We start from the raw sequence: 12,837 nt of genomic DNA, 5'->3' as shown, positions 1-12,837 counted from the left end.
TCCATGTCTGTTTTTATGACAGTACCATACTGTTTTGATTACTATAGCTTTGTAATACAGTTTGTAATCAGGATGTGTGATGCCTCAGTTTTTTTTTCCCCCCAAATTACTTTAGGATTTTTGGTGGCTCCATATGAATTTTAGTATTTTTTTCTATTTCTTTTTTTTTTTATAGTTATTGTCTAGTTGGTTTCCATATAACACCCAGTGCTCTTCCCCACAAGTGCCCTCCTCCATGACCATTACCCCTCTTCCCCTTTCTATTTTCTATTTTTTCTATTTCTATGAAAAATGCCAGTTGAATTTTAATAGAGATTCCATTAAATCTGTAGTTTGCTTTGAACGATATGGATATTTTAATATTAATTTCTCTAAACCATGAACATGGAGTATCTATTCATTTATTTGTGTCTTCCTCAATTTCTTTTATAAGTGTCGTATATTTTTCCATGTATAGGCTAAATTTATTCCTAAGTATTTTATTATTTTTGATGCTATTGTAAATAGCATAAGATTGTTTTCTTAATTTCTCTTTCAAATAATGTTTTTTAAAATTTTTTAAATTTATTTTTGAGAGAGAGAAGCAGCATGAGCAGGGGAGGATCAGAGAGAGAGGGGCACACAGAATCTGAAGCAGGCTCCAGGCTCTGAGCTAGCTGTTAGAACAGAGCCTGACGTGGGGCTCAAACCCAAGAACCATGAGATCATGACCTGAGCCAAAGCTGGACGTTCAACTGACTGAACCACCCAGGCGCCCCTTCTTTCAAATAATTTGTTGTTAATGTATAGAAGTACAAATGGAGGTGCCTGGGGTGGCTCAGTTGGTAGAGCAACCAACTCTTAATTTTGGCTCAGGTCATGATCCTAGGGTTGTGGGATTGAGCCCTGCATTGGGCTACATGCTGAGCATAGAGACTGCTTAAGAGTCAGCCAGTCTCTCTGTCTCTGTCTCTATCTCTCTCTTTCCTCTTCTGCCGCTTTCCCCCTCTCATGCACTCTCTCTCTCTAAAATAAAAAAGAAGTGCAAATTATTTTTATATACCAATTTTGCATGCTGCAACTTAACTGAATTTGTTTATTCTAACAGTTTCTTGGTAGAGTCTTCAGGGTTATATATATATAAGATCATGTTACCTGCAAACAGATAATTTTACCTCTTCCTTTTCAGTTTGGATATCTTTTTTTTTTTCTTGCCTAATTTTTCTGGCTAGGACTTCAAGGATTATGTTGAATAGAAATGGGAATAGTGGGCATGTTTGTTTTGTTCTTGATTGGTTTTGACCATTGAATCTAATTTTAGCTGTGAGCTTGTCATATTTGATCTTTATTATGTTGAGGTACATTCCTTCTTTTTTAAAAAAAGTTTTTTTAATGTTATTTATTTTTGAGAGAGAGATAGAGAAAGAGAAAGAGTAAGAGTATGAACAGGGCAGGGGCAGAGAGAGAGGGAGACACAGAATCAGAAGCAGACTCCAGGCTCTCAGCTGTCAGCACAGAGCCCAACATGGGGTTTGAGCTTGTGAACTGTGAGATCATGACCCAAGCATAAGTCGGACGCTTAACCGACTGAGCCACCCAGGCACCCCAGTACATTTCTTCTTCACATGATTTATTGAGTTTTTATCATGAAAGGATGTTGAATTTTGTCAAATTATTTTCGCAGCTATTGAGGTGATTATATGATTTTATCCTTCATTCTGTTTATGTAATGTATCACTAATTTGCATATGTGTAACCATCCTTGAATCCCAGGGATAAATCCAACTCAATTATGGGTATGATCCTTATAATATGTTGATGAATTATTTTTGCTAGTATTTGTTGAGAGTTTTTGCATCTATATTCATCAAGGATATTGGCCTATAATTTTCTTTTTTTGTAATGTCCTTGTCTGGCTCTGGTATCAGGGAAATGTTAGACTCATAGTATGAGTTTGGAAGTGTTCCCTCCTCTTCAGTTTTTGGAAGAGTACAAGAAGGATTGTTAATTCTTCTTTAAATGTTTGATAGAGTACAGGGGCACTTGGGTGGCTCAGTCAGTTGAGCATCTGACTGGCTCAGGTCATGATCTCGCAGTTAGTGAATTTAAGCCCTACATTGGGGTCCCTGTCAGTCCAGAGCCTGCTTCAGATCCTCTGTCTCTCACTTTCTCTCTCTCTGCCCCTCCCTGCTTGTGCTCTCTCAAAAATAAATAAGATATTTTTTAAATGTTTGGTAGAGTTCACACATAAAGCCATCATTTCCTTGGCCTTTTATTTTTGCAGAGGTTTTTAACTGCTGATTCAATCTCCTTACTAGTAATTGGTTTATTCATATTTTATATTTCTTCATGATTCAGTCTTGATAGAAAAAGAACAAACTAGCTCAAAGAGCAGAAAAAAGAAGGAAATAACAAAGACCAGAGCAGGAATAAATGAAATAGAGATTGAAAAACAATAGAAAAGATCAATGAAACTAAGAGCTGTGTTTTGAAAAGATAAACAATATTGACAAATGTTTAGTTAAACTAAAAGAAAAAAAGAAGAGGACTCAAATAAGTAAAATTAGAAATGAGAGACCTTGCAGCTGATACCACAGAAATACCAAGGATTATAAGAGGTAACTATGAACAATTGTATCCCAACAAACTGGATAACCATGCCAGGTGAGGGCAGTGCTGAACACCAGCACTGTGTGATGTCTCCTTATCCTGCAGAGTTGGCCAACTCTCTGTGCGTGATGACTGGCTGTCTACTGAGACTTGCACTTGTGCCTTTGGTAACTACACAGGGAGGAGGGATTATGTGAGTGACGTGTGCAGAGCATTGGGGTGCTGTGGGCCCGTTGTGGGGACCTACAGGTGAGGCATCTCTGTTGGCCTGTGGGTGAAGTAGTTAGTAGGATCCACATCTCTTTGATGCTTTTGCAGACATGACCCCTAAGCTGGAACAGTTCTGTGCTAGAACCAGTGAAGAATCCTCACGATTATGTAAATGAGGTCACCAAGAGGAAACTGACTTGCTTGAGAGCAAAGAAATAGTAATGGGGTCATGGCTTGAACCTAAGGATCCTGACTGTTGGGACTCATTAGTTTTTTCATTTGTTTATTCATTTGTTCATTCATTCAGCAGTCTGTCAACTACTGTACTAGTTGCTGGGCATATACAGACAAATGTAACTGAGCCCTGACCCCAGGATGTACAATTTGCTGAGAAGACAGAAAAGCAGATGGAAACCAGAGCATGCTTCAGTACATTGAGCAGCAAGGGCCTCAGAGGATGGCTAAGCAAGCATTCCAGAACACCTGGGGAAGTGACATTTCCAGGGCAGGTTGGTTGGTGATCTAGGTGGTCTCCTGAGGGCAGCACCAGCTCTCTAAGCTTTGGACCATTTGATGTGGTATTGAGAAGAAATGGGCTTTGGTCTCAGGGTCTTGTCTCTCCTCTAGGCCAGGCACAAAGGCAGGCTTTGCCTTATTTGTGGCATAATGAATGAGTGCCCCCCCCCCACACCCCTGAAGGCTCTGTATGGGATATGGGAAAAGCCACTGGTGGCCCAGGTGTTGGCATTTGAAGCAGGTAGAACAGAAAGAACAATATAAATTAGTCAGAAGCCCCAAGTCTGGCTTCTCATCCTATGCAAGTTCTTAGAAGTCCAACTTGGTCAAGCCTTTTTACCTCTGCATCTCTTGTCTGTATGGTGGCTGTGCCTCTTGCATGTGAGACTCAAGGCTATTATGCCTAAGGACAGGTACAGCAAGATGGCAGCTGCTCCACTGATGCTGGGTCGGCAGCAGAAGAGAGGACATGGTTGGGAGTAGGGGGCTTATGACTGCTTTCCCTGCAAACTCTGCGTTCTGGACTTGGGTTCTAAAAGTTGTGGGCTGGGGTCAGATCAGGGAGCAAGAGGGGATAAAAGAAGCCTGTTGGGTCTCTGTGGGCATCCTGCTGACTTTAGTTCTTGGGTTACTTTCTGGCACACATCAATGCAAGTATTGCTGCTCAAAAGGAAAACAAATTCCACATGGATAACTGACTGCAAAGGAATGTTATTTCCATATTTCTCACTACTTCCTCAAGTTGGGATGTTTCCAAATCAGGATAGGGAAAGAAGAGGCCCTCCCTGCCCATGGGGTAGTCCCAGAGAGAGCTGAACCTAGCTGTGCTTTGATTGAGAACAAGGCCTCAGGCATAATTGTGATCCTTCAACCCTAGGACCTATTCACCTTTGCATAGAGTATGGTTGGTTCCCCCTGACATCCTTATTCCAGATGCCCTTCCTTCCCCAAGATGACAGTAACCCATTTTAATAAGCTCACCTCTCTGAAAAGCAGATATATTAATAAAAAATAAATAAACTATATTTTGGCATTTGGGGGCCAGTGATATGGAGAGACTAAAAATATAAAGGAAAAAATCCCCAGATTTCCAGGAATATAGAATTACAACCTATTATTATATTATGAGGTTTAAAGGATTACTTTTTAAGCCTTTTATTTGGAAATAATTTAAACTTACAGAAAAGTTGCAAAAATAGTGCAAAGAACACTCATATAACTTATCCAAATTTGCCTCCTGCTAACATTTTGCCCCATTTGCTTTATCATTTCTCCCTTCCCATATACATAAACATATACATATAAACAACCTCAGTTTAATGTTCTTTAATCTTGTTGAATGACCCAATAATGTTCTCTGTTGCTACATTTTATCTTTCAGTACTGATTTCAGTCTAGGATCGGGCTGCCTTTCTGTAGCTTCTTTTTCTTGCAGACTAGCTCACAAGCAGAGCACTACCCCACTGTGGGCCATAGTTTCCTCATCTGCAAGATATGGGAGCCAGAGTAGCTGACATCTGAGTTCTGTGATTATCTAATGGCCTGGGGTGCCCAGCACAGTGCTCTACACTACAATCTTCTTTAGAGTTTAATGGAAGTCTGCTTTCCAGAAGGATTAGGGGTAGCTTTCTGAGGGAGCTTTTATGTCTCCTCCCTCTCTAAAACAGGACTGCTAGCAATGGATACAAATATAAAGGCTCTCTCCTGGTACCTAAAACATCACAAAGTTAACTGTCTAAAGTAACAATGGTAACAATGTATTTGGTGATAGGAGCATATGGATAAGTGAAAGGAATAATAGCAGTGTCACCAAGCAAGGGAGGGAGAAAAATCTGTTACAAGGTACCTGAACTACATAATAGTATCTGGAGCATAATAGTGTTTTTTGAAGGTGAACTTAGATTCATAAAAGTGTACATTTTATTACTTTCTTTCTTACTTAACTAGACTGCTGGTTTGTTATAAAAGGATATAACTCAGAAGCAACCAGATGGAAGAGATGCATAGGGCAGGCATGGAGAAAGGACACAGTCCCCCCCCCCCCCCCCGCCACCGCCACAAGTTGACCATTCAGAAAACTCTCTAAAATGTACATTTTAAACCCTAGGGCAACTACTATATGTTTTCTACAAGAAAACTATTTTCAAAATAAAGACTGATAGGTTGGAAATAAAGGGAGAGAGAAAGATGGACTATGCTAATAGTAATCAAGAGAAAGCTAGGGCAGCTATATTAATTTCAGACAAAGAAGACATCAGGAAAGGAAAATTATTAATAAGGTTAAAGAGGAATACTACAACATGATAAATGGGTCAGTTCTCCAGAAAGACATAACAATGTATGTACCTAAGAACAGGTCATCAAATATGTCAGGCAAGAATTGATAGAACTAAAAAGAGAAATAGACAAATCCAGTATTGTAGTTGGAGACTTCAGTATCCCCCTGTCAGTAATTGATAGATCAAGCAGGCAGAAAATCAATAAGGATAGAGTTGACTTGAACAGCATTATCAATCAACTTGATCTAATTGACATTTATAGAACACTCCATCTACCAAGAGCAGAGTACACATTTTTCTCAAGCTCACCAAGATAGACCACATTCTGGGTCATGAGACACATTCTAACAACTTTAAAAGATTAGCAATCATACATACACAATCATTTGTCAGACCACAATGGCATTAAACTAGAAACCAGTAACAGAAGAATATTTACAAAATCCCCAAATATTTGGATATTAAACTATATACTTATTTTTTTATTTTAAAAATATTTATTCATTTTGAGAGAGAGAGAGAAAGAGAGAGAGAGAGGGAGAGAGAAGGACAGAGCATGGGCTGTGGGTGGGGGATGGTGCAGAGAGAGAGGGAGATGCAGAATATGAAGCAGTCTCCAGGCTCTGAGGCAATGCTATGCTCTAACTCCCGGACCACAAGATCATGACCTGTGCTGAAGTCAGACACCCAGGTGGCCCTAAACTACATACTTCTAAAGAATTCATTGGTCAAAGAAGAGTCTTAACAGAAATTTTAAAATATTTTTAATTAACTGAAAATGAACATACAACTTATTAAAATTTGTGGGATGAAGTAAAAGCAATGCTTAGAGGGAAATTTATAGCATTAAAATGCATATAGTAGAATAGAAGGAAGAGCTGAAATTAATGACTTAAGCTTCCATCTTAGGAAAGTAAAAAAGAGTAATTAAAACCTAAGTTAAGTGGAAGAAAATAAATTAAAGATCTATTTAATCCCTCACCCCAAAAAGTACTAGACTGGAGGAATAATTGTGATAATAATAGTAATCACGGCATCAACTATGGTGAGGTACCAATTGCTCTTCTAAGCAGTTCTCATGTACTTGCACACGTAATACTCACTCACAGTAACCCTGTGAGGAAGGTACTATTAGAATCTACATTTCACAGATGGGACAGTGAGGCACAGAGCCAGTTAGTAACTTGCCCAAGGACACATGGCTCCTAAGAGGAGGAGGCAGGATTTGAATGAGGCAGCCTGGTTCCCGAAGAGGCAGAGCCACTTAGTTCCTGTTCTGTGTCTGTCTTCTTCTGAAGAACAATGACTGGTCTTCTAGAGCAATTTATGTAGACCAGGAATATGTGAAGTATAGAAGGGGAGACCTAAGATGCCATCATGGGGTGTGCAGATGAGTTTTGATGCTAGGGAAGCCGTTAATAGTGTTTGAGAACTCATGGAGGGTAGGAATGCTCTGGAAGTTTGTGGTAGATAAACTCTCCCTAGGAGTTTGTCTGTGGAATGCCATAAGGCTGTGCTCCAAACAGTACATTTATCAATGTCTTGGATGAAGTCATGCTCATCAAGTGGAAGATTCCACAGAGTTGAAAGGAGAGCCTCAAGTGATGCCAGCATGTAGAGCCCACTTTGAATTCAATATAATTACATGATATTTGGGTAAAACAAAACTTGCAAAATATAGAGTAGGCAGGACCTGAGTGAGGGGCAGTTTTTGTGAAAATGAATTTGGGGTTTAGCAAACCACAAGTTACCAATGGGTTGGAAGCACAACAATAGCTGCTAAAGGTCTGGTTCTGTCTCTAGCTGCACCAAAAAGAGCATGATGTTTGTGCTGGAGCCTCTTAGGCTGGACAGCACATCAGAATCATTTAAAAACTTCTGATGCCGGGGCTCTACTTGCACAGATGCTGACTTCATAGGTCTGGACTGAGAATGTTTCAAAGCTCCCAAGGTGTTTGGAATGGCAGGTGGGATTGAAAACTATTGGTCTCATGGATCTAATAGTTGTTAGTTGCCTAATGATGGTTCCAGAAACAAGTCAAGGTTGTTCTGAGCATCAAATGGGGAAGTTCTGAGGAGACAGCCCTTTCAGGGTCAGCCTGGTTCTGAGGAGACAGCCCTTTCAGGGTCAGCCTGGTTCATGGCAGAGGCCAGAGGCCACACAGGCATTAGCAGTCTGTATCCAAAGATGCCTCTCAAAGCTGTTACTTCACTTAGTCTTGGGCCTTCAGAACACTCTTAATCTTGGTCAGCTCCACAAGAGAAACCTTCCTTAGTTCTGGGATTTCCCAGCTTTCATCAGAGATGTCAAGAGCCTGCAGGCTTGGGGCTTAGTTGTGGTTAGAAAGTATCTCAAGGGGAGCCTGGCACACAGAAGGTCCTCCCCTCTAGAGATATTGGAGCCCTGTCTGCTTTTCCTTCCATTTGCTGTCCAGATGTGAGGCATGCACTGTAGTGATGCAGCCTTTTCAAGTGGTGTGGTAGTGAGCTTCAGTGATGGCCTTCCAGTATCATCACCTCCTGGTGTCCAGGCTCTTGTGCAGTCCCCTCTTTCTTTGAATCAGAGTTGACCTACATGAGCAGTATAACACAGCAAAATTAATGATGTGGGAATGCAGGAGTACAGGAAAGTCATGGCAGCTCCAACCTTGTTTTCTTAGATTGTTTGCTCTGGGGGAATCCAGGAGCCATGTTAGGAAGACAAGCAGCCCCATGGAGAGCCCAACAAGGACAGAAACTGACTGCGACATTAACTTGCCAGTCATGTGAAGGAACCACTTTGGAAGCAGATCATTCTACTCCCAGTTGAGCCTTCAGATGACTGCAGCATCAGCTAGCAACCTGCTGAACTGCCACCCGAACTACGCACCTCACACCTTCTTATTACATGAATGAATGAATGAATGAATGAATGAATGAAAAACAAATAAACAAACCACTAATTTGTCTAAGCCAGGAGTTGGCAAACTACAGCTCATGGGCTGGCTGCCTGTTATTGTAAATAAAGTTTTATGGGAACACAGCCAGATAAATTTTTTTAAAATGTATTGTCCATGGATGCTTTCACATTGCAATGGCAGAGATGAGTACTTGTGACAGAGAATGTGTGTCCCATACACTGAAAGATTTACTATTTTTCTGGCCCTTTGAGAAAAAGTTTGCCAATCCTTTAAGCCATTGCTTTTTTTTTCTTTCTTCTTTCCAGCAGCTGAACACAATACCTAAGTGATCAATAGTCCAATATGCAAGATATTTGTTCTTGAAGAACCAGGAGGCTCAATGATGTGGAAGCTCATGGAGAATCTTGTCAGATAGACTATATGGCTTTCTAAACCCTACACCCATCAAAGGTTCAGTATCAGCCAGGAATCAGAATCCATCTTAACTGATTTAAGAGACTTTAATGAAAGGACTTAATACAGAGGTGAGAGAGGGTCAAGAGAAACACAGGATATTAGGGAACCCAGAAATCTGTGACAATAGGAAGCCTCTGGTGGAAGAGGGAGGAAGTAGTTTTACCAGAGGCTACTGGGTGTCCTTTTATCCCACTGATACATTAGGATCAAGCAATTATGGTTCAAGCTACTCCAAGAATTCAGACCCAGTTTGAACTGGCTATGTCAGAACAAAATTGGATACTGGAACAATTACCCAGAGGAGGCAGCCTCTGGGATCCCTCTTTGCTATAAGACTGCGGGGTAATTGTGCAGAGTAGTTTGTGGCCTCATTGGTCTGTACAGTTATTGTCTCTTTACTTGATTTTTCGTTGATAAACTGATTTTTCTGTCTTACCACATATGCCAAACCATGTTTTAGTTTTTATTTTTTGTTACCAGATTTTTAAAAAAGCCATGAGTATTACCTGTAATTAAAGGCGAATATGTGAGTTCTTGTAGCATTTTTCACTCTAAGAGGGACTAACTCTTTCCCAAGTAAAAATAGTCTCTTCTGTAGAGATTTTTGAATTTTGTGTTTGATGGGTCAAACTAAAAGGGTCCTTGAAAAACAGAACCAGACAGGGTCTTCTTCCATTGCCCTCCTAAATAGGTCAAAGCCAAACCCTCAAAGTGATCTCACCTTGTAATTTGAAAACATTGCCAAGCTGGATCTTATTTTGGGGGTACCAATGGTCTTACCAGGGAGTGCATGTTCCAGCAAGACAGCCATCATCCTTTTTAGGTGCTGAAACCCAAGCCCCACCCTCTCCACAGGTGTGATGTTTAGAAGAGGGGTCATAGATTCCTTCCCCCTAAGGTGCCCCCAAGGACTCTGCCTGCATCACAAGAGAAACTTCAGAATACCACTCTGCTATATACATGCTTGTTTGTACTATAACTTGCCTTGCCAGTTATAATTGCTGTTTAACAAATTACCCACAAACTTAGCTGCTTAAAATAACCATTTTATTATACTTAATGGATTCAGTTGGTCAAGAATTCAGGCAAAGCATGCCAGGGATGACTTGTCTCTGCTCCACAATGTCGAAGGTCTAACCTAGAAAGATTTCAGTGCTGGTGGACTTCCAACATTTGGGGTTAGAATTATCCAAAGGCTCTTTGCTCTCAAGTCTAGTGCCTGAGATGGAAAGACCTAAAGTCTAGGATTGGAGAATTCACCCACAGTTTCTTCATGTGGCTGGGCTTCCTCACAAAATGGTGGCTTGACATGACTGAGCTTCTTACAGGGCAGGGCAGGCTCCAAGTGCTGGTGTTCCATTGAACAAGGCACAAACTGCATGGCCTTTTTTGGGATCCAGTTTTGGAAGTCACACAGCATCATTTCTGCTTTTCTTTATTGCTCCAAGCAGTCACAAACCCTCTAGATTCAAAGAAAGGAGAAAAACTCTCCTATTCTCTCTCCATGAAGGGAGTATCATAAATTTTAGAGCCATGTTTTAAAACCACTGTCTTTGCAAGTGGGAGAGCAGTTTCATTTGCCTGGTGAAAGTGATGTAAAGTTAAATGTCACATTTTCTCATCTGGAGATTGGAGAAACCCCATGCAAATACCTTTACAGGCCAGGTTGAGTGAAATTTTTAACTGGACTGCAGAGGCCAGAACTTTAAATTCTGAATAATGAATATGTGGCAGTGAGGGTGGTGATACAGTGGAGTGTTATTAAAGAACTGTGGGTTGGTCATTTCTGTGCCTTCTTTCTCTCCTGCCTAACATTTGAGATCCAATGCAACCCTGACAGGAGGAACGTAGGAAATCATATAACTGCATCCTGTTGGGATAGAGTAGAAAGAAGGATGAGCGAAGGAAGAAGGACAAGGTTCTGAATAAGGTGTGGCCATTTGCTGGTTTCTAATGGAGATGGGGCTGCCATCAAGCCAAGCAAACCATGAAGCCAGGAGCAGAAAAAGACAATGGTCAAAGGAGGCTGAGGAGAACTTAGACTTGATTTGAAGAGAAATCCAGATCTATCAATAGCTAGCAAGTAGTCATAAAGGGAAAATTTGGTTTTGGGGGCAGGAAGGGAAAGGAATGAATTTAATGGAAGGCATGGCTGATAGTCAAATGAGGCAGAGATTTAGACACCCTCAGTACAGTCTCAAGAACAGTGGGGCTAAAGTGTTGCTCTTGGTTTGGGGGAAGCAAAATAGAAATTTCAAGGCTGAGCATGTGACCAGCATGGACAGTAGACATTTTCCAGGTACTCTAATGAAAGAAGCTTGTTTTAAATATATATCAGTAAGGTCATGCTTTTGCCATGGAGCACCCCCAGGAGAATTGGCCTACCCCACACTGTCAGAAGCCCTTCTAATGGTGTGGTTGGCACTTGTTTGCACATATGCTAATATCCTGAGAGTATAAGGACCCAATGGCTTCTGGATGTTGCATGACTAGCTGGCCATAGCCAGTTGGCCCTTAAATTTATTTAGGGCTTTTGCATTCATTATCTCATTTACTCTCAAAAGTTTGTGAAGTAGGCAAGGAAAGTATTATTAGGCCCATTTGGGAGATGAAGAAACTGTAATTAAGGAGGTTAATTGGCTTCTCCAAGCCAGGCAGCAGCAGGGCCAGGACTAAAATTCAAGTCTCATGCCTCCCTCATATTACCAGGGCCTCTGGCCTCTGCCATGCCACCTCCCATGCTGAGCCAGGAGCTTAGTTGTTCTGTCAGCTGGCCAGCCCCCCTCTTCCAGGGGCAGATGCAAGCAGTAACATCTGACTGCTTCTTCTTTGGTTGGAGTCTATTTCAGCTTCAGTCTTCCTTCCCTACACATACATACACCCAATTTGAGCCCAGCATGTGATGTTGCTGTTAGAGTTGCCAGAGCATTTCAAAGGCTGCAGGGACCTGTGATCCTTTTCTTTGCCCATTGATCAGTTGTCTACTGCTGTGTAATAAACCACTTGAAACCCTGGTGACTTAAAACAATACCATTTATTATTTCTCACCTTTCTGTGGGTCATCAGTCTGGGAAATTCTTCTGCTAGTCTCACTTGGGCTCATGTAGAGATCATCTGATGACAAGGCCAGGCCTGAAGAGCCCAAGATGCCCCCACTCTGGATGTTGGCAGAGCACTTTGATTCTCTTCCAAGTAACCTGTAACCCTTCAGTAGTCTGGTATGGGCTTTCTCACAACATATTGGTCTCTGGGTTCCAGGAAGGTAAATGTGGAGGCTGCAAAGCCCCATAAGGCTTAGCCTCATGAACCTACACAACTTTACATCTACCAAGTGCTATTGATCAAAACAAGTCATAAAGCTAGCCCCAGTTCAAGAGGGATAGAGAAATAGACACCAAGGATGGAATCTTGATGCAATGGGAGTGTCCCATTGCAAAAGGGCACAGACTCACTGGGGGCCATTATCATAAAGATCAACCATACTCCATGGTCTGTTGAATAAGGATTAATGAAAACATGCCTATAATAGGAAAAAAGAAAACCTTTTTCTGCTACTGCAATTGCCTATCAGCAGCTAGTGTTCTTTGGTGGCAAACAACATAAATAGACTCTAGTTAACTTAAACAGAACAGTCATATAGTAAGAAGGCATCAGAAAGCTCCCAAACTCAATGGAAGAGTTTTACAATGAGACCTCAAAAGTAAGAGGAAGAGAGCAGCTCTTGGGGGCAGAAGTGAGGGGGAGTCTCTGAAGCAGGGATTAATGGACAGCATTTGTAGGGAACCCCCACTGGAAAACTTAGTTCCAGCTGAATTTTTCTTGGTCTTTGTGCAATTTGGCTCAAGATTCAGATTCCTTGGGGAGCTGACTCTGGACATGTTTGCACC

The sequence above is a fragment of the Suricata suricatta genome, chromosome 12 (assembly GCF_006229205.1).
Source record: "Suricata suricatta isolate VVHF042 chromosome 12, meerkat_22Aug2017_6uvM2_HiC, whole genome shotgun sequence".
Taxonomy (NCBI): Eukaryota; Metazoa; Chordata; class Mammalia; order Carnivora; family Herpestidae; genus Suricata; species Suricata suricatta.
This window is presented reverse-complemented; position numbering follows the sequence as displayed.